Raw genomic sequence first — 22,815 nt, 5'->3', positions numbered from 1 at the left:
ACTGGACAATTAGTCTGACACTAGGCTCTGGGGGGAAATTAATACCAAAGAGAGAGTGACAGAGAGACAAGGAAAAACCAGTGTTTGGGAAGATGGATTTCAAAGGACATTTCAAGTCACGGTGGAGAGCATGTAACAAGTGAAGGATAATGAAAATGACAAAGCAGTACCAATGCTACACTCAGACCAAACCTCATGCTGGAAGCCTGGCGGTGGTTACACGAAGATATCAGCAAGCAAGAAGCTAGAAATGGAGAGCTGCGATTTCAGGTTGCATTTCACAGCTCGCTGGCCTGCCTGTGGAGGCATCCCCTTAGATGGCTCCCTAGTAATGCATGCCCTTTTGTATAACCCTCAATGGAGACAGGCCCTGCAACTTGATTTTACTTATTTAATTGCCAGAGGATATGTGTGCTCCTCAGAGAGGGCAGAAAGCATTCCCGATGATGGGGCATGGCCACACCACAATCCCTTTTCCTGCATTTCTCCATGCTACCGGGGTTCTAGGCACTCTGGGACCACAGTTCAAACCACTGTTGACCATGTTGGACCCAGCTCCCTTAACCACAAAACCAGTCCTCAACCTGACTTTAACCAACAGAATCTAACGAAGACAACCAAGTGTCATTCGTGGATTCTGTATGTAAGGTTATCTCTTAGCAGACAAGCCTTGAAAAGCAAACAGGTGCTCAGTAAAGTATTTATTGAATGGTTCAAGCACTCCTTAAGGAATCAAACAGGTCTACACATACCTATCACAATAATGCCCATGAGAATTTCTCAGTTCTTTTTTACAAAGTAGGTCAGGAAACATGTGTAGTATGATCCTTTTTATTTTATTTTTTTTTTGAAGACGTTTTTGCTATAGGGCGCGTGCGCTGGCCAGACAAAGAAAGACAAAGAGACAGGAAGCGAGAAATCACCCCCCAGGGGGGATGGCCACACCGCAATCCTTTCTCCTCCATTCTCCTCTTGGGATCTTGGGCATGCGCGCACAAGCACCCAGCATGAGTTTAAGCCACTGGGTTCAGGACTCGAACTGCAGTCAACTACATGGGAGTCCAGCGACATAGCCATTATGCTAACTGCTGGTCCCAGTATGATCCTTTTTATGTAAATATAAAACAAAAATATTTTTCCTCCTCATGTAATGTAATCATTAAAACCTTCAGATGGAGGACTAGCAGTGGAAGGAGGTAAGGTCAGGAACAAGAGAGTGGTTACACACATGTGAAGCAATCACAGAGGATATTAAGGACAAGAAGCACCACATTGCTCCTTGGTGGAGAATGCACTTAAGTAGGGCAAGGGAGAAAATTAGAATGAACTCTGTAGGGCTGAATCAGAACTGAAGGCCACAGCCAGCCCAGCAGCTGTTAAGGGAGCTAGAGCCCACATGGCCAACCAGTCTGAGTCCCAGCCCCAGGGCCTTGGATGTCATGTTGGGTACATCTGCAGGTATGCCCCAAATCCTGCAAGGGGAGCAAATGGAAGAAAAAGAATTATGGCATGACCATTCCCGACTGGGTCAGGGGAGGAGTTCAAGAGAGAGAGAGAGAGAGAGAGGCTGAGGCCAGCCTCACCCCAGTAAGTAATGAGCAGAAGGAATGCCCAAATGTTGACCCCAACATTCCTGACTCTACAGATAAAGAGACCACAACTGGCTGGTTCCCCCGGGACAGGACAAGTATAAGATGAGCCTAGAACATCTTATTACAGCAGAAGGTGAAACAGGAGTCAGAGAATGGTGGCAGACGAATGCCTGCTTGATGGGGCTCCTCCGGGAGAAAACGGTGAGCAGCTGAGTATCGAAACCGTGGTAGTGAGAGAATCCAGCCTATCAAATGAAACAATGAACTAGGAGTCAATAGTAGGATACTTCCAAACCTAATCCACCAGATGCAAAGTGCCAGGACACAGGATCGATTCCGTGATGTTCCCGCCAAAGACACAGAACCCGATCCCAATCACGGGAAAGTACCGGCAAACTCCAACTGAGGAAGAGTCTAGGAAATGTCCTAGACTCTTCAAAAGGGTTAAGGAAAATCCTGAAAGTCAAGAAAAATTGAGGAACTGTTCCCAGCTAAAGGAATTATGACAACTAGATGGAGTGTGTAAATCTGATCTGGACCCTTCTGTCCAATTAGGACATACCAAGAACAACACAAAAAATGTGACTGGGGTCAGATTAGGAGGTGGCAATGTGTGGGTGTTAATTTCCTGACATGCATGACTGTGCAGCCCATACAGGAGAAGGGAGAAGGCTCCCGGCTGTGGGTTGCACAGTGAGAAGCCCAGGGCAACAAAGCAGCGGTCTGTAACATACTTTCAAGTGGTTCGGGAAGGGGGGGATTTCTTTTGTATTGTATTCACATCATTTTGTGACAGTTTAACTTTATTTCATTAAAAAAAAAAATTGTTTTAATCTTTCGTCGTGCCAGCAGTAACAGAGTAGGACCTAAAAAGACACCCATCACCTTTTTTATTACAAATGCTTACTTCTGGCAAGGGAGATGAAATTGACGGGAGGGGAGATAGAAGAAGAACTTGCATTCTTCTCCAGTGTCATTTTACAATGAATGCGTTACTTGTACTTGTAAAAATAGTAATCATACAGGCACACACATGTACACATATATACATATATGTCTATATGTAATTACTACTTTATATAAACGTCTGTATGTGTATATGTGTATATAGTTTATGGGTTACTTATTTCTGGTGGAAGGGGTGGGAGGCAGGCAGAAGAGATGGAAAATGCTCAGGAAAGAAGACATTCGTGTTTCTAGTCCGTAGGGGCCCTGCAGGGTCTCCACTGGCACGGAGAAGGTTGTACCTGGCAGGAACCAGCAGCCAAGTGCTGGAGAAGCAGCCTCCCTGTCACCCAGGTGAACAGGAGCTTCCTAGAGCTCCTGTTCCCACATCCACCTGTCACTTAGGGCAAAGGAACTTTGCCAGGGAAGCCGAGAAACGTATGCTAGCCTTGGAAGAGTTTCTTCAAGATAAAACTGAAACATTGGCAAATTTCTCACACTATTTATTGTAACTTGCAAAGAAGTTTGAGATTTATTACAGTTAACCAGCTTTCTGTTTTTTTAGTTATTAACTATGCAACCACTTTTATCTTGGGTGCATAATCCCCACGTACCCACAATCCAGTCCTGTTTCACTATACTCCTCCCACACTGGATTATTTATTTTGAGGAAAATCTCAGACCAGGCCCAAAGCCTAATGGTTAGGGAAGCTGGATTCTACCTGGCCAAGTACGCTTTAAATTCCAACCCCAGTGACTTGAAAAAGCATGTCGTGTGTGTGTGTGTGTGTGTGTGTGTGTGTGTGTGTGTGTAACCCTGAAATCCCCATAGAATGGGGAAATGGAACCGAAGGGATTGCAGCATGACCACACCCCATGGGTGGTGGTGGTGGTGTGTGGGGGGGGTGCTTTCCCACGTTCTCTGACTCTGTCTTTTTTTGGTGAATGCATGTGGCCTCTGGGGGGGGGCAGTAAATGGCATGGTGGTTAAGGCACTGGACTCCTACATTTTCAACCACAGTTCTAGCCCCAGACCCAGTGGCTGGAAAATCATGCCAGGCACATGTGCATGAGTGCCCAAAATCCCAAACGGAGAACAGAGAAAGGATTGTAGTGTGGCCATCCCTCTTTGTGTCTCTCTCTCTAGCAAGCACATGTGCCCTATAACAAAAACCTAAAATAAATAAATAGGAAAATCTCAAAAATATTACATCATCTATAAATATATCAAGATGTACTTCTTTTTTTCTTTCTTTTTTTTTTGGAGAGGTTTTCACTATAGGGCGTGTGCGCTTGCCAGACAGACAGAGAGGGACAGAGAGACAGAAAGCGAGAAATCATCCCCCAAGGGGGATGGCCATGCCACAATCCCCTCGGGATCCTGGGCACAAAGGCGCGAGCCTTAAGCCACCGGGTCCGGGATGTGAACCACGGTTGACCACGTGGGAGTCCAGCGACATAGCCATTACGCTAACTGCTGGTTCCCTCAAGATGTACTTCTTCTTAAAGTTGATTTATTTATTCCTGCCATGAGAGAAACAGAGACAGACACTTTCAACAGGTTCTCACCCTGCAATCCCATCCTTCCCCCAGCTTTTCCAGCCAGCCAGGATCAGTGCCCGCTCATGCTCATGCCCAGGGTGTATAGGGCAACCTGGGAACAGAACCTTGATCTTCTGCATGGGTTCAGCATCACAGAGGAACACGCCACCACTTCACCACTGGGCCGGCATCAGTATGTACTAGGTCATCGAGAAAGTCACGACATATTTTTCTACAGTTTTCTATGCAAAAATGCAACATGACTTTCCCAACAACCCAGTATTTCTAAAATAGGAGCATCTTTTTCTTTTCTTTTCTTTCCTTTTTTTTTGGGGGGGGGAGGGAGGGGAAGCAAAGGGCGAGTGCGCTTACCAGAGACAGAGACAGAGACAGAGGGAAAGTAAGAATCACCCCCAAAGGGAATGGCCAAACTATAATCCTTTTGCCTCTGCTCTCCTCTTGGTATTTTGGGCACACATGTACACAAGTCTAGCATGTTTTTCAGGCCACCAGGTCCAGCACTCAAACTAAGTCTGCCATATGGGGTCCAGTGCCTTAACCACCATGCCAACTGCTGGGCCTGCCCTTTTTCTTAAGCTTTATCCCAATGCTGTTTATATAGCCCCAGTGGGAAAAACAAAACAAAACAAAAAAAAACTGCCACTAATGAACTATTTGGTTTTAAAGGTCCCTGATTTTGTCTACCTCTCTCCCTCATTCACAGTTGTTCTGCTCAAATCAGAATCCAAACAAGATCCAAAGTTTCAATCAATTGATTTAATTCTTCAGTTTCCTTATCCAGGAATTTCCCCTCTCTCCCTGCAACCCTTTGTGACACTTTTCGTAGTTTCTCCTTTCCACTTAAATGTCTGTGTGGTTTAAGGTACCCCTCCTCTCTTGTTTCCTCTGATTAGACTAGTCTCCTTCCTGATCATCCTTTTCCAAAACTTTCTCTTAGCAAGACCAGCAGCTGGTGGAATGGTTATGTTGCTGGACTTCCACATAGTCGACCACAGTTTGAGTCCCAGGCCCAGTGGCTTAAAACTCACACCAGATGCATGTGCATGCATGCCCATGATTCTGTGAGGAGAATGGAGAATTGATTTGATTGTGGTGTGGCCATTCCCCTGGAGGGGGAATTTCTTGCTTTCTGTCTCCGAATCTGTCTGTCTCTCTAGTGAGTGTATGCGCCCTATAGCAAAAATCTCTAAAGAACAAAAACAAAAACTAAAACTTCTGTCAACAAATCAGCTGTGAGCCCAGAATAGTGGCACTTTATGTTCCGGTTCCAGCAGGGAACTTGACGGGCAGGTAGAAATCTCTGTGCACCATAGCAACAATCCTCGCAGAAAACAGGAGCACAAGAAAACCTCCCAGAAACATCCAAACAGCGATGGCTCCACCATTAACCATGACTTAAGTGAACCACCGTTCCTCCTTGGGCCCTAATCATCCAAAAAATAAAACGGTTTTCAAGATGATGATGCTAGCACCAGTGCCGATGCCATTCACTGAACATTACTTGTCCCAAGGTACCTCAAGATTCCTTCCTGAGGTGCCGTCTCTGTCATCCTAAGTACCAAACACACTTGATGCATTAGCAAAGAGCAACAGCCTGATTGGCTAGAGAAGAAATAATTTGTAAATGACAAAGGGAGGCTGGGTGCTGGTGCAGTAGTAAAATGAGGTACTCTTCAAGGAGACCCACATGGGAGGGTTTGGGGTTCACATCCAGAGGTCTACCTGAGTACAGCAGGAGCATACATGCCCTGATCCAGGCGGCTGAGGCTGGGAGCTGGGAGTAGACCACAGCACCATGAACATGTCAGGGGTTCTCTCTCTCTCTCTCTCTCTATCTCTCTGTATTTCATGGCTAAAACTTAGCATACTTTTTAAATTTAAAAAAAGGATAAATGAAAAAGATGACAAAAAAACTGAGACTACAAATGCAAATTACAAAACTTTAGTCATCAACATAATCATAAATTCATAAATTTGAATAATATGCTATGTTTCAAAGCACTTTCTTAGATATTAGCAAACACTATCTGTATTCATAGATAAATGATTAAGTATGCTATAAAAGATGAGCAGTACTGGCCAGATGGCAGCACGGTGGTAAAACTCAATGCTCTGTGAAGCAATTCCATGTAGGAAGGTCCTGGGTGTATGTCCAGAGAGATCCCTGAGCATGCAGGCATGTACCTGCCCATGATCTAGGCCTGGCTGAAGCTGGGGCTGGATCCCAGAATCTCGAGCATTTGAGTATTTCACTAAACCAATGGTTATGAACCAGGGGAAATCCCATCCTCCACCAAGGACATATGGCAAAGTCCAGAAACTTTTTAGTGGCTGTTAACAGAGAAGTGCACTGGCATTTGCAGGATGGGGACCAAGGATGATGTTAAAGATCCTACAACGCTCAGGACAGCCTGCACCACAAGGAATTACACAGCCCAAAATACCACTAGTTCTGAGATTGAGAGCCCTAGATTCTGGAAAAGTCCCCATGTCACCCTTGTGCTGGCAGGCTGGGTGGCTATTGAGGTCTCAAAAAACAGACCACCACCACCCCAATCCGTGTTAGAAACAACCACACCACAGGCCACCCCAACATGAGGTATAATAAGAAAACTGTCTGGGTTTGGTACTGTTACCAAGACAGATCACAACATGTATTTCTGAATCTGAATCATCCCTGCAATGTAGTCATCTCAGGAAACTGACTTACCAGACACCATCCAATTAAAAAATGTGCCCAGCTTAGCAGACCTGTCTCTGAGTGAGTGTCCTATGGGGTGACAGCTGGGTCAGACCACTGGGAACTTGGGAACCACTCACTTCAATGGAAGAGAGTTGGCATTTGACCTTGGGAACCACTCACTTCAGAGGAAGAGAGTTGGCATTACCACAGCAGTAGGTGCCAGGAGCAGTGTAATATGGGGGTGTGAAAGGCTGTAGGGGCTGCTACTTAGATGTGGTCTTTGGGGAGGCTTGTCTGAGGAGGTGACATTGGAGCTGAGAGCTGAAGGAAATGAATAGCTGTTCAGGAGTAGTCTAGAGGGACAGCACTCATGGCATGCAGAGAGCAGGCCAGAGGCAGCAGCAAGCTGGTATGGTTCAGGCCAGAAAGACGGTGTCTGTGGTGCTGAGTTGGGAGAAGGTGAGTGAGAGGAGGGCAGGCGAGCACTGGAGGCTCCGCAGCCCAGGCAGCAAGGCGGGTTGCAAACAAGCTGTAATGGGAAGTCCCAAGAAGTTTCGAGCAGAGAAGTGATATTTGACTGCCATTTAGGACCCTAGCTACTCAGTGGAGAATGGCCATCATGTGGACAGGAATGAAATAGAAAACCAGCTGAGAGGCAATTGAGTTAAACATCATACCAAAACTCAAGGGGCCTAACATTGACAAGCAAATTGTGACACTCTGCAAAGCACATGCACATGGGAAAGTTCCGGGTTCACATCCTGAGTCTTCCCTAAGTGCATGCCCTGAGTGTACTCACAGAGAACATTCCCTAGAAACATGACCTGAGTATACTCCCCAGTGTACTCTCTGACAATACTCCCTGAGTATACTCACCAGTGTACTCCCCGAAAACACTCCCTGGGTGTCCTCCCTGAGTGCACTGGGCATGTGTGTGCCTAAGATCTGAGGCTGGGCCTGGAGAAGGAGCGCAGCATCAAAGTTCTGTTGGGGGTTTTCTCTCTCTCTCTCTCTCATGAAAGAAATGATAAAAATACAAAAATTATTACCGAAAGTCAAAATCATCCTTAAAGAGAAAGATTTGCCATTGATGAAGATATCCAAAGAATTTCCATTTTTAAAGAATTGTTTTATTTAATTTTAGTCATCACTTTTGTTTTTTTTTTTTTTTTTTAATTTGGCCAAAGAGAGACAGAGAGAGAGAGGGAAAGTGGGAAAGCAAGCTGCCTGTTACAGAACTCGAACTGTGGTCAGCCATGTGGAAGTTTAGTGCCTTAACCACTACACTACCAGCTGGCTCCAAGAATTTACATTTACAAACTCTGAAAGCAATCCCCAAAGAAGAGCCCTCAAATGTTGAAGCAGCAGTCATCCCTTCCATATAAGTACACCAGCAGTGCTGCCTTCCACCACATTCCACCCTACCCACAGGGCTCCTTCAGCCATAAGCTCTGCTGTGAGGGTTTGGGGATCAGCTGTTTGGGTCACACAGGAAACTTTCCCCAACAGGCTGGGGCTGAAGAACTCAACCACCAGGGGGCAATGCACAGCACCTACCACCGACCAGGCGCCTGGATGTAGATGATGGGCAAGGAAGGCCTGAACCAAAGGGATGCATGGTAAATGGAAATACATATGCTCAGGTCTACTGGGTACACTCTCTCCCAGAACTCCTCTTTGTGTTCTTCAGTATTCTGCTGTCCCGGTCTTCAAGGAGCCAATAGGAAACTAAACACAACACAGGAAAACCAAGGCTCACTTTGAGACTGAAGTCCATTCTCTTCTTTCCATTCTCTCATCTGGTGATTGATGTTCCTTGATCTCATCATTCCTGACTATGACAGCAATAAGAGCCACAGTGCCAGGTTAGGGCATGAGTCTAGAAACTGAGCCGGGGGGCGGGGAGGGCTCCTCAGCCTGTTTCCAGAAGTAAGTTGCAAGCCATTTGGACACTTGGCAAAAAGAAACCGCCACTGGTCTGCTCCAATCCCCAGGAAATGACCCTGCAATCTGAGGCCAGAGCCAGAGCCTATATTTAGGAATTGTCCTCTGTGCTCTTCCTTGACAAACCTAGGCCCTTAGCGAGTATCTGGTCAAGCTCTGGAAGACCCTCAGATCTAACCTTTCTTTTTTTCTTTTTATTTTTTGTTTGGAGAGGTTTTTGCTATGGGGCACATGCGCTCATCAGCAAGACAGAGAGACAGAAAGTGAGAAATAAATCACTCCCCAGGAGGGATGGTCACACCACAATCCCTTCTCCTCCTTTCTCCTCTCGGGATCTTGGGCACGCACGCACATGCACCCAGTGTGAGTTTAAGCCACTGGGTCCGGGACTCGAACCATGGTCGACTACATGGGAGTCCAACGACATAGCCATTACGCCAACTGCTGGTCCCCCTAACCTTTCTTTTACTACTCTCAGCCACAAAACACACAACGAGGCAGGCAGCAAAACACTATGATGTGGGTGCAGGTTCAGAAGTGCTTTTGTAAGAACTGATTCAGAGGCCACAAGGCAGCACAGCGATAACCAGCATTCCACAATGGTGGCCTCACAAGGGAAGGTCCCTGGTTCGAACACATGTGCCCATGATCCACGCTAACTGAAGCTGGGAGTGGGTCAAGGGATGAAGGCCCTGTTGGGGGTGCCTGTCAGACTCTCTCTCTCTTTCTCTCTCTCTCTCTCTCATTCTCTCTCAAAGACATAAGTAAACTTAAAAAATAAAAAGAAGAAGAACTAATTCAGACATCATATGGACTAGGAGGATCCCATTCTGACCAAACTTAAGCTTTGTACTTCAAAGAAAGATTGTTAATTATACATTATGATACCAATTATATCCAAATGCATTATGAATCAGAATCTTTGCTGAGCAATTTCACTGCTTTAATTCTTTTCTTCTATCATTTATAATAATTGCACCCTGGTTTTTATTATATTAAGATGCAATTAAGCAAAAATGTTCTTTATATTTTAAATCTATTTCTTTTTTCTTTTTTTAGCATAAAGAATTCCACAGTGATCCATAATAATGTAGCATACAGTACAACCGAAGACAAGAGGAACTGCTTAGATAAAACTAGATGAGTTCTATTGAGTTGAAAAATACAACTCTACTTACTTTGAAAACCCTTGACATGAGACATACATTACATGTATGGAGAATTCCTGATCAATCAGGGCAAAACAAACCATACAGCACACTCACAGGGAAGAGATAGCTTTATACTACCTGAGGAAGAAGGTATAAAACAATCAGGCTGGGAACCAGCAGTTAGCGTAATGGCTATGTCGCTGGACTCCTACATAGTCGACCACGGTTCGCGTCCCGGACCCGGTGGCTTAAAACTCATGCCGGGTGCATGTGTGTGCGTGCCCAAGATCCCGAGAGGAGAATGGAGGAGAAGGGATTGCGGCGTGACCATCCCCCCGGGGAGTGATTTCTCGCTTTCTGTCTCTTTGTCTCTGTCTGGCGAGCGCACACGCCCTATAGCGAAAAACCTCTCAAAAAAAAAAAAAAAAAAAAAACACACTGAGGCCTCCAAATGCTGAATTCGAAGGCTGCTTACACTCAACCATCTTGAATTAAATGACACTGATATTTAACGTGAACCTATCCAGGCTGACTTAAAGTATGTTTTGAGAATAAAGATCCATGTCATCTAACATGCAGAAGGATGAACAAAGAAAAACAAAATTATTGTAACAAATGTTTTAGTATTTTTATATTTATATTTTTTTACGCTTGTGATTTGGTAAAGGAGATACCATCACATATGTGTCAGAACCCTGTTCCAATACATATACACAGGCCGATTCAACATTAAAACTGTCGCATTTTTTGTTTTGTTTTGTTTACTTAACTTTTTTAATCACTGTACATCTTTACAGTGTAAAGTATGGTTTTCTTTTTTTTCGTACATATCATGGGGAATCAAATCAACAGAAACCAGTCACTGATTTGGGGCTATATGATATATAAAGAAATGAAGCAAATTTATTTACAAACTCTTAACATCCCTAAAAAGTCCTTCAAGGTGCGAGACTGTGAACTGCTCACCATGTGAAGGTCAGGCTTCTGGCAGGGTTAACATCTGGAACACCACTATCAACCTGGAAGTTTAAAAAAGAAATAGATTTCTGAGTGACAAACAGCTTCCACCAAGCCCATGCATTTATCTCATCGATGAAAACAGAATGTGTCATTATAAAACTACCAGAGGAGGCACCAGCAAGAGCTACCAGCAGAGGAAAGAAACAATGGACTCAGAAGCAGAGGAACAGAGCAATGAGGACCCTGCGTGACGTGACCACAAGGATTCCACATATCAACCTCGGAAAGCATCATCTTAATCCAGCCTCTACGGTAAATATCCTGGGAGCAAGAACCAGCCAAGAGACCCAGTTGATGTGACTCTACCTACCAAACTCTGAGCATACCCCACCATACCAAGGAGTACAGATCAACTAGCTCAGAATCCTGATAAAGCAAGAACAGCAATAACATGCAATTTAATTCAAATGATTTAAATGCTTAAAACTGATGGGATCAGCAGTTAGCGTAATGGCTATGTCGCTGGACTCCCACATAGTCGACCGCAGTTCGCATCCTGGACCCGGTGGCTTAAACTTACGCCGGGCGCATGTGCGTGAGTGCCAAAGATCCTGAGAGAATGGAGGAGAAGGGACTGCGGCGTGGCCATCCCCCCTGGGGGGTGATTTCTCGCTTTCTGTCTCTCTGCCTCTCTCTGTCTGTCTGGTGAGCGCACGCACCCTATAGCAAAAACCTCTCCCAAAAAAAAAAAAAAAAACTGTTAGATCAGCCCCTGAATGGCCTTTACGTAATTTCCTGTCAGAAAATAAGGAGATGCAGGACCAGCAGTTAACATAATGGCTATGTCGCTGGACTCCCATGTAATTGACTGCGGTTCAAGTTCCAGAGTCGGTGACCTAAACTCACGCCAGTCGCGTGTGCGTGCGTGCCCAAGATCCCGAGAGGAGAATGGAGGGGAAGGGATTGTGGCGTGGCCATCCCCCCTGGGGGGTGATTTCTCGCTTTCTGTCTCTCTGCCTCTCTCTGTCTGTCTGGTGAGCGCACGCACCCTATAGCAAAAACCTCTCCTAAAAATAAATAAATTAATAAGTAAAACATAAAACAAGGAGATGGCTGTTGCGAACTCACCACTAGAGCCCTCCCTTACCGGAAGTGACACCCACAGATGGGCCCATAAGGTCACAGTGGCAAGTAAGCTAATCAAGGTATCCACCATTCTTGTGACCCTATCCCTCCATGCCTCCCATATACATATTTACATCATGTCTCCTCGGTAGGCTGGGCCAGCCCATCTCCAGCTTCAGGCCCTGGGACTCTTTCTCTCAATAAACTTTCCTTTTTCTCTCAAGATGGTGCTTCCTGAGTCTTACTCTGAACCCTAACAAAAGGGAACAGAGTCTCTTAATGGGAGAAGAAAGAAGTTTCCAAATAGAATTAGGATAAATGAGTGAACGTTAAGGCAGATTTGGGAGTTAAGAGAAAGGCAGGGCTTCTTAATGAGAACCAGCTCAGGGGGTGGTGCCTGGGGTCCCTGTAGAGACCTGTCTGCATAACTCCCCGTATCAAGAGAAGTTGGACAGGAAACCATCAAGGATCCCATGCAATTCCAACATTTTACGGTGAGAGACATTAAAGACAAACATTTTTTTTTTTTGGAGAGATTTTCACTGTAGGGCGCGTGCGCTCGCCAGACAGACAGAGAGAGACATAGAGACAGAAAGCGAGAAATCACCCCCCGGGGGGATGGTCACGCTGCAATCCCTTCTCCTCCATTCTCCTCTCGGGATCTTGGGCACGCACGCACACGCGCCCAGCGTGAGTTTTAAGCCACCGGGTCCAGGACACGAACCACGGTCGACTACGTGGGAATCCAGCGACATAGCCATTACGCTAACTGCTGGTTCCCAAGACAAACATTTTTTTGACTGTTTTTTAAAGGTTTGTTTATTTCTTCCACGAGTGAAAAAGACAGAGACAGCATACCCAACAAGGTCTTGATGCCATGACCCACCCCCCAGCCCCTAACTCGGACAGCCCTGGATCATGGGCACACATGTGCCCAGCAAACTCAGGGAGGTCTCCAGCCCCAACATGAAACTTTCCCATGTGGGTCTGCATCAGGGAACTTTGTGTCATCACGGTGCCACCATACACCACCTGTTCTGACACTTTTTTTAAAAAAAACTAAGGCAGGCTTTATTCAGAACTATCAGTAGGTGTCAAGGCTATAGCAATGAGGATGAAGATGAGGCTCAGCTCCCAACATAAAACCGCTGCGGATTTATAGCCAATGACCAAAAGGAGGTAGACATGGGGAACCAGCAGTTAACGTAATGGCTATGTCGCTGAACTCCCACATAGTCGACCGTGGTTCGTGTCCTGGACCCAGTGGCTTAAAACTCACGCCGGGCGCGTGTGCGTGCGTGCCCAAGATCCCGAGAGGAGAATGGAGGAGAAGGGATTGCGGCGTGACCACCCCCCTGGGGGGTGATTTCTCGCTTTCTGTCTCTATTGTCTCTCTGTCTCTCTCTGTCTGTCTGGTGAGCGCATGCGCCCTATAGCGAAAACCTCTAAAAAAAAAAAATAATAAGGAGGTAGACATGGATGAAAGAAGAGATAGTAAGGCTGTGAGATTTTTGCTAACCCAACGTAACAGGATTCTTGCTGAGGACTTAAACAATAATGGTGGGCAATGAGTAACTTGATTAGATAGAACTAGGCTGAGCAGGAAGACAGGATGGAGGGTAAGGTCAAGGGCTCAGTGAAGCTGGACACAGGTTCGGTCAAGGCGTCTATGTCAGTAATAGTAACTCAGTGGGCAGAGGCCCTGGCATCTCCCTAGAGGCAGGGCCCCAGGTCACGGACCTATGAGCAGGAGCCAGGAGCAGGCTGCAGCTCTCCCGGCCCTAGGCCAAGTGCCTCAGTCCCTTACAATGTCTAGCACTGAACTCCTGAGTGTCCTCCTGACGTGTAGTTTCCCTGCTCTACAAAATCTAGACGTGCTCTCAGTTCCATACATCAAGCTACCCAATGAAATAGGGGGAAAACTACCTTCAAACGTGTAACAGTTTATACAACCCTGTGAGGGCGAGGCAGTTATTTCATCATCAGGAGGTGCAAGGAAGCCTTTCAAAGTGGCTTTGAAATGACAAGCAAACAAATAAACGAGGAAAAGGAAAACAAAAAGAAAAAAAAAAAAAAAACTAAAAGAGCTGCTTTAAAATCATTTGCCAAAAAGCAGGAAGCTATCAATCATTAATGGGATTTCAAAACTTCCCCAGCACAAAATCAGCCATTTCCTTGTGATGCTCAAATCCCAGGGAGAGCATTTCAGACCAAACTGCCTTCCTTGCTCTCAAAACGGCCATGTACTTCCTAGGTAGAAGTTGAGAATCTAAAAGGGGGGACAGCAGGTGGCATAGTAATCAGGGTGCTGGACTCCCACATGGCCAATAGCAGCTTGAATCCTGGAACCGGTGGCTTAAAACTCACTCTGGGATGCACCCATGTGTGTGCATGCCCAAAATCCTGAAGGAAGAATGGAGAAGGGGAAGGGACCACGCTATGATCATCCCCCTGGGGGATGATTTCTTGCTCTCTCTCTCTCTCTCTCTCTCTCTCTCTCTCTCCAGTGAGCACATGTGCCCTACAGTAAAAATCTCTCAAAAAAAAAAAAAAAAAACCTAAAAGGGTGACATGCTGAACATTCTCAGGTTGCCCTTTAGATCACTTTCCATCTTTTTGCTTTGTGGCCTGTGCCCCAAGAGGCTGACCTCCCTCTTCCTCACCCACTGACCCTTGGGAGGTGCCAGTAGCCCTCTCCATCACAGGTCTTGCTTGGCTTTTCAGGCCACCCTCCCCCTCTTATCTTCAGCCCTAGAGGATGGAGGGGCTTCCTCCTGTTGCCCCAGGGTACACACTCTCCCTTTCTGCTTTTCTCGACCTGTGATAATCTTCATTCAACTCTCCTCTGACCACTGTGCCATATATGTTCCTGACAAACCTCTGACTGACAACAATGAATAAAGAAAAGGGATATGGGATCCAAAATTCAATTACTTATTCTTGTTCTTCCTTGTGAGAGGAAAACAGAGAACCCAATTCTCAAGCTCGATTTCGAGGTATGTGAGTAGGAGAAGGGAGGGCTCTAAGAGGATCAGAATGTAAGGGCGGCCACCAAAACCCAGAGATTTCGCATGGAATTTTGTATACATGCATATTTTTTGGAAACAACAAATCCAGAAAGGAAAAGGTAAAAAAAAAATGTGTTGTGTCCTCAAAGCTGCCCAAAATGTGTCAAAAAGCAATAAACGGTTTAAGAGAAACACAGCATAGAAATGCTCCGTCTCCCCAGGAAAATAAAGATGAACGGGCAGCTGGCGGGCACCGATGGCCGCCACATGGGCAGGGGAGCAGGGGCTGGAGGAGGAATTGCCACCGCCCCCAGCCACCCACCCTAAGGAGGCAGCGGGGATGGCGTGTTCCTGCGAATCGCTCACAGCTCCCCCCAACAGTCAACTGACATTTCAAAAGCTCATCAGCTCAGCAGGTGCTCGGATGCACAAGCAAGAGCAAAAACTGTTCCGGTGCTGAGGAAAAGCTCATCCTGTTGTTCTGAAAATCGCCAGGCTGGTGAGACATGGGAGAGCAACAAGGCAACAAACCAGAGGGGGAAAATTCTCTGGAGACAGCAGAACAGCAGAGCTGACCACGCAGGAACTGTCCAGGTGAGCACGACTAAGCTCAAAGCTCAGAGAATTCGGCAGGTGACCTCATTGCCCTTGCTGATGGGTGGCCCAGAGTCTAGGTCCACCCCGCACCTGCTGTGCAACCAGAAATAAGTGGCTCACTTTCGCTGGGCTCGTTTCCCACTTTGCAACACAGAGATGATCATTCAGTATAAAACTCACAGGGCTATTGGGGGGGTCAATGAGAAACTGTGCCACACATAGCAACGAGCCCCAGTCAATGCCTTCCCAGGAATGTGTATGGACCCCATCAGTACTCTTCGCTGCTTGTGTCACTCCTGGTACAAACAGAAGGCAACCAGACCCTGCACACATCAACCCCCCTGATTTCACTCCAGGTTGAGCAGCAACCTGGGACTGGCACCTGGGCGAGGCTGGAGCCTCTAACACCTTGGAGCCCTACAGTGTCCATTTCCTAGACTACTCTCCCTCTCTCAGCTGTACAAAGGTCCTTAGCTCAGAGGCAAAGTGCCCCTGGGCCATGGCTCAGGAACCTAGCTGACACATGGTTCTGCCATGTGTAATAGTATGGCCTTGGGCAAGTTAGATCATCCTCTGTGACTCAGTTTTCTCACCTATGGATCGTGTATAATCCTAATCTTGGTAGCGAACTGTTTCAGTCTATTTTCTTTTCTTTTCTTTTTTTTTTTTTAAAGAGAGATTTTCGCTATAAGGCACCTGTGCTCGCTGAACAGAGAGGGACAGAGAGAGAGAAAGTGAGAAATCACCCTCCAGGAAGATGGACACACCACAGTCTTCTCTCTTCCACTTTCCTCTTGGGATTTTGGGCACACACGCATACACATTCAATGTGAGTTTTAAGCCGCTGGGTCTGGGACTCAAACCATGGCAACTACATGGGAGTCCAATGACAGAACCATTACGCCATCTGGTGGTCCCTGTCTTAGTCTATTTTTTGCTGCTGTAACAGAATACCTCAGACTGAGTATTTTATAAACAATAGCAGTTTATTTAGCTCATGGTTCTTAGGCTGAAAAGGCCATAGCTGAGGAGCTTGGGAGGGTCTTCTGTTGCATCATGACATGACATAAGGGTAAGAGAGCACATGCGCGAGAGTGAGGTGGTGGGCCAACTTGCTTTTATCACCAACCCATTCGTGCAATAACTAACCCACTCCAGCAATTTATGGGCCCATTCATGAATTAATGCCATTAAATCCTCATGCCCTAATCACCTCTTACAGGTCCCACCTTTGATGCAGGTACACTGGAGATTAAGTTTCCAACACATGAACTTTGGGGTAGTTGTTCAAACTACAGCACTACCTTTTTGTGAGGATTGCATAAATTCATGCTAAGTTCTTAGAATAGCGTCTAAAGTACAGTAATAACTAAATAAAGTGGGCTGTCCTATTGCCCAGCACGTGTGCACTAGTTTCCAAGAGCCTTCTAACAGGCCTCTGTGCTCTGATGAGCGGCCAAATATTGGTGCTACCAGTCTGCAAAACAACCACCACATGTCCTCGACTCTAGATGCATTTTATACTTTAAAGTTCCTAAAATTACAGTAGAGATGCACATTTAACACATATTTATCTGTTAAATGGGGATAATAATAACATCCAACTAATGGGATTGACGGAGGATTAAGGATTAATATATGCGACATGCTATGAACAGGGCTTGGCATAGAGTACTCCTCTGAAATTGTACTCTGCAGGTATCTTCATCATCATTATACTAATTTATCTAATCTGCTGTGGGCCTTCCCACTCCAACCAATTATAAAACGTTTCCTCATCCCTCACTTGATCCAGGGATCATTTGATCCCTGATACCAAAGTTTCTGTGGTATAGGGCTGCTCAGTGAATGGTCAACGTCTGGGTAAATAGAAAGATGCTACAATTTGAGGCATCTGCCAGAGGTTTGTTGGTTTTCCAGAACTAGTTATTCTGTTGGTTTTCTAGAACTAGCTATTAACAGGACATTGTTCAGAAGTTGTCGAGTTGCATCATATTGGATCCTGGTTTTAATTAAGATTAATTTGAGGGCCCAGCTGGTGGTGTAGTGATTAAGGCACTGGGCTCCCACATGGTTGATCATGGTTCAAGTCCCAGACCCAGCAGCTTGAAACTCAAGCCAAGCACATATGTACATGCCCAAAATCCCAAGAAGAGAATGGAGGAGAAGGGAATGCAGCATGGCCATCCCTCCTGGATGGTGATTTTTTTCACTTTCTCTCTACCCATCTCTGTATCTCTGGTGAGTGAGTGCACGCACCCTATAGCAAAAATCTCTCTCAAAAAAAAAAATTAATTTTTGTTTTAACCATGGAGTAAGTTTCAGGTCTCTGTGGTAGTCTGTTCATGGGCCCTGGAAAACAATTGGCTCTATTTAGAGTTCTGAAAGGCCCGCACGGAAAATAAACAGTTAGCAGGGAAGAAATCAATGGGAACTGGAAGGGTGTCCCAGTACAGCTGGAGATCAATGAAAGAACCAAGATTGAGGCAATTAGAAAATCAATGACCACCGCAGTCCATAAGAAAGTGTGAAGTAAATTCCATAAATCTACATTCACTCATTAGTTTCCTCTCCTCTGTCCTCTTAGCTGCTGCCACCCTGCACTAGAAACTTGGGGAATATTGAACAAATAAGGGTACATTCAATGAAAGGTAGACCCCTAAGAATGTGAGTACTGGGTCAGACACTATCTGGATTCACATCCTGATTTCTTCACCTATTAGCTCTGACTTTAGGCCAGTCTCCCAACTACTCTAATGTGTCCATTTCCTCATCTGTAAAATGAGAACTAAGTAGCTAGTGGGTGAATGAGGATTAAATGAATTCATACACATGAAGTTCTTGGGGAAGTGCCAGGTGCACAAGCATCCGTTAGCCATTATTATCATACCTACACCCTAGAGGCCCTGCAGGGAACGCCTGTCTCAGTGGAGCAGTGTGTGCACAGGCACGTGTGTGTGTGTGTGTGTGTGTGTGTGTGTGTGTGTGTGTGTGTTGGGGGGGTCTCTTTTGCAGCTGAAAGCTCTTACATTTTATCAACTCGTCCCCTTTCTTGATGTACAAAGAAGGCAGCAAAAGTTAACCCTGGATTCTTGCAACTGTGGAAAAGTTCATCACCCAGCCAGAGCAAAGTCCATGGCCAGCATGATTAGTGATGCTTTCCTTCCAAGAAAGCAGGACGACAGCCCACCTCACGGGGGCAGCTCACATGGCATGTCTGCCAACACTAAGATGCCACCCGCTGTCCACCAAAGGCCCAGAGAATAGGAGTCACCTGGGTAAAATCCAGTAAAATGGGGGAGTGTGGGGACATGTGCTGAGCAAACACCACATGCTCTTTTGGGGTTTGGCAGAACCTTGTAACTTGTCTTTCCCTGACCTTGGCTGCAGACAGAGCAAGGGTGGAAATTACTAGGGGCGTTCCAACAGACACATCTGATGGACTTCAAGAAACATCTTGACCCCAAATAGTAAAATCCAATCCCTGCTCTGCATCTGAAAGGTTCTTTAGCCTACTCTGGGTGTGGTGGCTCACTCCTTATGGAGAAGTTCTTTAGCTCCTTCCCCACACCTAACAGCTAGTTCTCTGCATTAGAAAGGAAGATGAGATTTACTCTAGATGGGATTACCGCCAAGGGATACACCTTGCCTTGAGTGTGACCAATCTCTTATAGATTTGTTAATGGCTTCTTTTTTTCTGTAACCTAGCACCCCATCCCTGAAGACTGTAACCTAGCAACCAATCCATGAAGTATCACGAAACACACATGTGTAATGTCTTCTTGTACTATAAATAAAGACGTCCAGTTTGTCTGGGCGGCACAAGTTGCTTGGGCTACCTAGGCTCAGGCTGCCTGTGTCCGTTTCCACTCTACCCCTTTGTCTCGTTCTTTCCAGTTCCCAGGTCCTGGCAAGGTGGAGGGCTTTCTCTTTCTCGTCCTCTTTCTCTTCCTCAGCAGCAGCCCTCTGATCATGATTCAGCAGACCCAAGCCCTGGGGCGGACGCCGACAGGGGAGTAGGCCTAGATTTTAGAGTCCACCTCAGTAAAAACTTTTTTTTCAATTGCCAGAGGGTACATGTACTTACCAGAGAGAGAGAGAGAGAGAAAGCACACCCATCAATAGGACTGATCACAACACAATTCTTTCTCCTCCTTTCCTCTATCCAGTCATGAATTTGGGCACTCACACAGACATGTACCCAGTATATGTTTCAAGTTGCAAGGGCAGAGATTCAAACTATGGTTAGTCATGTGGGATCCAGCTCCCAATACCCAGTAGTTAACCACTGTACTATGGGGCTGGCCCAGCAAAGACTTCTAGCCGCAAGCCTTGGAGAATATTTTGACAGCTACTTCATGAGGCAGTTCTGAATCATTAGCAAGAAAGGCTATGGAAGATCACTTTTATATAAACATAAGAGGGATAAAGAGTGTGGATAAATGTCAGAAACAATGCCTAAAACGGCTGCAGACTGCTTGCTTACACAGCCTTTTCCTTCTTCAGACAAATGTTAAAACATCAGCACTTCCGAATATAAATCATCCTCAATTAAGACATTTCTGTTGGAAAGCACTTTTGGCAGGACAAACGAAATATTTGCCACTGTTCTCCAACTTGGATCTTTCAAGGTTGGCAGGGCAATTTATTTTTGTTGATTAAACAAAATACAAATGGAAAAGGCCTAAAAATTGATTAGCCAATTAAACTCAATGATTCTCAACAAAGAAATGTGCAGGATTAGCTTTGCCAGAGTTATAAAAATGCCTCCTAACTTTACTGCCATTTTCAGGATTTACACCATCGATATTTGTGCTGACAGAGAGACTGAGTAAGGGCTGGATTATGCAGAAACTTCTCTTTGCCTGGAATGGAAGGAAGAGAAATGATTAAGGGCTTGGACAATTTCAGAAAGAACGTCTGCACTGCATCCGTAATTCTTGAAAGAATGATTTAAATCGAGAGAGGAAGCTGATGACACTCATTTCGTGTAGTATTTATTCTTGAGTAAATTACAGAGTCACTAATAAGGGCCACTTTGTTGAGACGACAACAATTATAAATAACCAGATTCTCTACTTGCTCTTTTCATTTTCCAGGGGGACCAGTGTCCAAACAGGCGGTCAACCAAATGACGGGTATCAGATGCTTCTGCAAGATGGATCGGTGCAGAGGGGCACCACAAGCCTGCGTTGGTCACAAACAAAGTCATTCTTAATTGCCACCATGAGGTCCAGACCACAACTGCAATAAATTCACTTAACAATAAGCCATAAACCCAGGGCGGCAGAATGCTGATGCTTCCTAGTGGTCAAGGCATGCGTGTTGCAGGCTGCTATGCATTTTTAAACTTGATTGTACATAATTGTTAATCACTGACCCATTCTCCAACCCTCCTGGGCTGGAACATGTTGCTAGGCAACCAATTTTGCTCCAGATACTTTCTGAAGTGAAGCAACAACCAAGTGTCAACTAAGTGAACACTAACCATTAGAGACAGGTTAGAATAAAAAAGAGATGCCCGGCTTCCTTCGAGCGTATCCATCTCATGTCCCTTCCTAATGTAGACACATTCCCCGTGCCTTACAACTCAGTAAATCAGCCATCTTCGGTCGGGCCAGATGAAACTGCCTTTGAGGTAGCTAAATCTGGCAACTGATATGGTTTAATCTAATGACTTAAAAGGCGACGGTACCCACAGACTGGGAGATAGGGGAACTACGTTCCTCCACTAGCATAAGCACGACTGTGCTTTGCATCTACAGCGTACCATTTACCTAGTCTACATGTTTCCGGAAATTCTTTTTATGACATGTTTGGAAAAGGCAACCTGCTTGCAGATGACTGAATATGAAGTCACACTTACTATTCCATTTTAGACTGTTACAAACTGATTTGTCTATTTCTAGCCCAATATGCACACTTCCCCCTGCTTTTTCACATGCTCAGAGCCACAGGAATGGAACTAAATTTACTGCTCCTAATTTCAGGTCAGGAACACCGGAGGACATCTGAAGATGAGGATGGAACTGCCAAACACATGAAAGAAATGTATTTAGAGGAAAGAAGAGGGAGGCAGGATAGCTGGTATCATGGAAAATGATGCTATTTCTGGGAAACAAGTGAAATCTTACGACTCTTCATGTCTGAGGCAGCTGAGAGCGCTCAGACAAATGCTAAGGAAACACAGGCCTGGTCCATGTCAGTTCACAGATACCTCCAGGTTTCCAGAATCTCTGCTGGGAGTTCTGAATAATGACCAGCTTAGGCAATGTATAGAGGCAGATGATTAGCCTCATTAAGGAAGCACTGGTAAAAAATTACTGGGTGAACGGAAAAGTCACAATGAAGTTTAAATTTAGATTTCTGATCTTACTGAGAAGGTTTGAATATCTATGGAATTATCATTTCCTAGCAACAAAAATTAGTTGTATCTAGAACTGTTAAGTAACAATTTACAAACTAGACACATGAAAACTTTACATTGGGCAAATGCATATTGTCTTAAGAGGACAGTACAAAGTTTTATCATCCATGACCAAGTGAGTCCTATTAAAATATAATCCAGGCTTTCTGTTAGTCTGGTTTTGTTTTATTACACACTTCTAACTAAAAAGTAAGAAGGGAAAGTGGGGGAGTCATGGTGCAGAGGTAAAATGGGACACTACAAGGCCAACCCACATGGAGAGACTCCAGTTTCATATCTGTAGACTTCCCTGAATGTGCTAGACATACATACATGCCCATGATCCATGGCCACCTGGAGGACTGCAACTCTGACACCCTCTTAGGGGTGCTGTGTGTGTGTGTGTGTGTGTGTGTGTGTGTGTGTGTCTTTTCTCTTACTCATGGAAGAAACACATGAATTTAAAAAGAAAAAGCTCAAAAATTTAATACAGAATATAGGAGGTTAAAAAAATGTTTTCATAACTTACTTTCACTCCCCAGAAATAACAACCAATTTATTTGCTTACTTTCAACAGAAGTATAATAGAATCCTAATATATATTCAACAACTTGCTTTTTTCACTCAAAACTAGCACATTGGCCCAGCCCGGTGGCACAGTTCATAGTAAACTAAACTGCAGTGCTCGAAGCCGTATAGCCGACCACAGGTTCAGAGCCTTGGATCAGTCTAAAACACGCCAAGTGTGTGACACGTACCCAGGATCCTGAAAAGCTGGAGGGCTGAGCTTGGGAAAGGGGTGATCAGACCCTATCAAAGGTGCGTCTCTCCCCCTCTCTTT

General features: G+C 45.3%; 1 protein-coding gene across 1 annotated transcript in view; it reads right to left on the bottom strand.

The window, feature by feature from the left end:
* Positions 1-22,815, bottom strand: part of TIAM1 (TIAM Rac1 associated GEF 1) — a 358,191-nt gene that overhangs the window by 326,075 nt on the left and 9,301 nt on the right. Inside the window, exon 2 of the mRNA XM_006155262.3 lies at positions 10,845-10,897. The gene's annotated coding sequence lies outside the window, so the exon portion shown is untranslated. The remainder of the gene's footprint in view (positions 1-10,844; positions 10,898-22,815) is intronic.

This window comes from Tupaia chinensis, unplaced genomic scaffold (assembly GCF_000334495.1).
Source record: "Tupaia chinensis unplaced genomic scaffold, TupChi_1.0 Scaffold000443_1, whole genome shotgun sequence".
NCBI classification, from domain to species: Eukaryota; Metazoa; Chordata; class Mammalia; order Scandentia; family Tupaiidae; genus Tupaia; species Tupaia belangeri.
The sequence above is the reverse complement of the archived record's forward strand: the minus strand, read 5'-3'. Positions and strand labels throughout refer to the sequence as shown.